We start from the raw sequence: 3,572 nt of genomic DNA on the forward strand, positions 1-3,572 counted from the left end.
TGGCAGACTCAGAAAAACCTAGATCGCAAACCCCGTAACATTCCATGGGAGTGCCGAGCAGAGATTTCTAGACCCTCTTTCCGATGGGCTGCTAAGACGTTTCCTAAATGCAACAGGTGGACACATTACAAATACTATTTATATTTATTATTATTTTTTTAAAAGAGAAATGGAAAAAGCATGAAAGGAAAAGCAAGAAGAACATTACACATGGAATGGACAAAAAAACTCACTTACAAAAGCACTTACTACCACATAAAGCAGGATCACTGCACCTAGGGATCCTCAAGTTAGGCGTACCCGATGGCTTCGATCAGCTGGCTCCGCTCCTAACCCCCTAGCCCTTTTTGCTCTCCCACTTCACGCTTAGGGCCCATCAAGGGCAGGTCATATCTAGGGAGGTAACACTCACCTATGGCTAGACCTTGTCACCCTAAGCTACTGGCACCGCACCTTCCTTTGCAAAAATGGGGTCCTCAAGTGTGGGACATCACCCAGGCTAGCCTGTTCTTAGACCCAAATCCCCATTTCACCAGCACGAGCACAATACACTACACAATAAGATAGACACCCCCCTTAGGTAGAGCATCGCAGCTTTTTCTTCCAGGCATCACAAAGGCGACAAACCACCGACTTCAGAGGCCCCCGTCATCCACTTGCTATCCATTTGGCTTCTCTAACAAACCTCATTACCAAGCTTCCACGAGCACCCAAGTTTACACGTGGCCCTACCCTCACACGACTATTTTGCCAGTTGCCTATTAAACCCCAACAACAACCAAGAGTGCCATGGGGTTAGCACTCGTCTTGGAGGGGGGTAATGTTAACCCCAAGTCAAGAAGGCGAAAAAATGAATGAAAAATCGAGAAGAAGATGGAAAAAGAGCAAAGACATGCAAGCAGCCTCTAAAGCTAAGTTGGGGCCAAAAGTGTAATTTTAAATGAAAGGCGCCTCAAAAAACTCCAAAATCTCGTGCAAAAGAGCACCAGGCTCCCTCCTGTGTGTGCCAAATGTAAAGTATTAAACGGATGTAGGCTAGAGGCATAAGGCTAGAAGAGAGAAATAGAGAAAGGACCTTGCCACAATGGCCGGTCATGTAAAAAAAAGGGGATGGGTGCCCATGGGATTTTAGGGCTTGTATATAAAGTTTAAAAAGTGAATGGAAGCTCATTCTTTGGTGTGCGGCTAACAAGAGATTTCTTCTTCTCTATTCCTTGCTTGTGTGTGCTCTTGAGAGAGGGAGTGTGAGAGTGTAAGAGAGTGAGTGTGTGGGAGTGAGGGATCAAGAGGTCAAGCTATTCACCATCTCCTCTTCTCTTCTTCTCTTCTCTTCTCTTCTCTTGCGCACACGGCTATGGTGGATGGAGCTTGGAGATGGAGGAGGCTTGAGGATGCTTGAGCTAGCATCAAGGATCGTGGAGCTAGTAATGTGTGCGAAAGAGAAGGCAACTCATATCGGCATCAAGGTAAGCACACTACACTCGTAGGATCAACGCCGCATAGGCTAGGTGAGAGATAGCCATTAGAGATCGCTTGGAACGCTTGAAACAATAAGTGGTCCGTGGGTCTTGGTGGTTGAGCGAAAGCTCCCACAAAAGGGTATAGAAATGGGTGTTCATCTTGGTGCTACCTTTACAATGCCTTCTTAATGGAGCTAAATCTTGGCAAACATGGTGGTATTTTCCAACTATCAATAAAAATGCGAGTCATAATTAGTAGTGATCAATCAATTTAATGGAACTTATATTCTACATGATCCAGATTTGGATCTATGAGATTGAAGACTCCAAAAATTCTTCTTAGAAAACATTTTTCAATCCCAAACTTTCCAACTTCAAGTGGCCAAAGGCTATTTGAGAGGTATGGTCTCTCTCATATATTATTGGTATACTCCACAAGTTTTGAAAAGAGGAAAGAGACCTTCACTTTAGTCAACAAATGTAGAAAGGCCACTAGTCACCCAACCCTCACACAACCTTAACTTTAGTCAACAAACATAGAAAGGCCACGAGTCACCCAACCCTGAGAAATCCCATGATATTTGGACTACAAAAATAAAGGATTGTTGCCACTATATGTTAGAGCAACTCAATACAGCATATCCTATAGAAAATTTACATGAATGACTAAAACATGAGATCTCTAGAGGAAGAGCTGGATGGTAGAGTAGAGGCTCTGAAAATTTTGATATTTATTATTGTGGCAAAACATGTCATATTGCAATCCATTATTATACTAACAAGAATGATATATGTAGTGATAAATTGCACCATCAAGCAAGTTATACATCATGTTCACGACATAATGAAGACGAAAATGATTGCCTATTTGTTATGCAATATGTGATGAATGCTCTTACACGAAAGGAAACACATGATGATATATGATATGTTTATTCAGGTGCATCTAATCATATAACTAGTCATGCTTAATGGTTTGGAGAGATGTAGGATTTACAAAATCTAGGTTATGTGAAGATGAGTGATGATTCATGCAACCCAACTCACACATTGGAAAAGCTTCCTTGTCCTTGCATGATGATAAAACAAAGAATCTATCAGATGTATTACATGTGCCATCCATCATAAAGAATTTAGTGTTTCTTGGTCAAATTGTAGAGCAAGTGTTGCAAAGTCAAATTCATGCAAAAGGCTCCTTTATTAAAGATCTTAATGATAAGTATAGGTTGGTCACAAAAGGAAGTAGAGTTAGCCACATGTTTATTTTAGATGCTCTAATTCTTGCTATAAATACACTTGTGTATAGAAAAAAAAAGTGGTTGTAGACATTGAAATATGACATAAATGTATTAGACATGCAAATATGCAAAGGCTCAAATTAATGTAGTCTAAAGGGTCAGTTATTATAGGGTTGCCTATCTTTAGAGTTGCAATATTTCATAAAACATGTGAAGCATGTAAAGGCTCAAATTAATGTACTCTAAAGAGTCAGTTATTATAGGGTTTCCTACCTTTAGAGTTTCAAATTTTCATAAAGCATGTGAAGCATGTAAATTTTCTAAGTAAGCAAGACAACGTTTTTCACATGTGAGCAGGAATATACTTGATGTTGTGCATATAGATGTTTTGGAGCCTACACAAAACATATCTCTTAGTGTTAGCAAATAATTTGTCACATTTATAATTGATGATTGTTCAAGAAAGCTATGGTTATATTTCATAAAGAAAAAAAGTGATGTATTTAAGAACTTCAAAACTTCCAAGGCTATTATTAAAACAAAGACATGCTTGAAAGTAAAGTATTTGAGATTATATGGAAAGGGAGAGTATCTCTCTAATGAGTTGTGTGACTTTTTAAGGTCGCATGGGCTAAAGAGACAACTTACTTACAAGTATATCCCACAGCAAAATGGGATTGCAAAAACAAAAAATGGACATATTATAAAAGTTGCAGGGGTATTGATGGACAAAAAGAATTGGTCAATATTTTTATTTTGAAGTTGTTCATATTTCTATCTATATTATGAATAGAACTCCCACACTTATAGTGGGTGGAATGATCCGCGAAGAATGCTTTGCGCGTAAGAATTTCAATGTGTCAAACTTAAAAGT

The sequence above is a fragment of the Lygodium microphyllum genome, chromosome 6 (assembly GCF_053477565.2).
Source record: "Lygodium microphyllum isolate KBCC chromosome 6, Lygodium_microphyllum_v1.1.10, whole genome shotgun sequence".
In the NCBI taxonomy this organism is placed as follows: domain Eukaryota; kingdom Viridiplantae; phylum Streptophyta; class Polypodiopsida; order Schizaeales; family Lygodiaceae; genus Lygodium; species Lygodium microphyllum.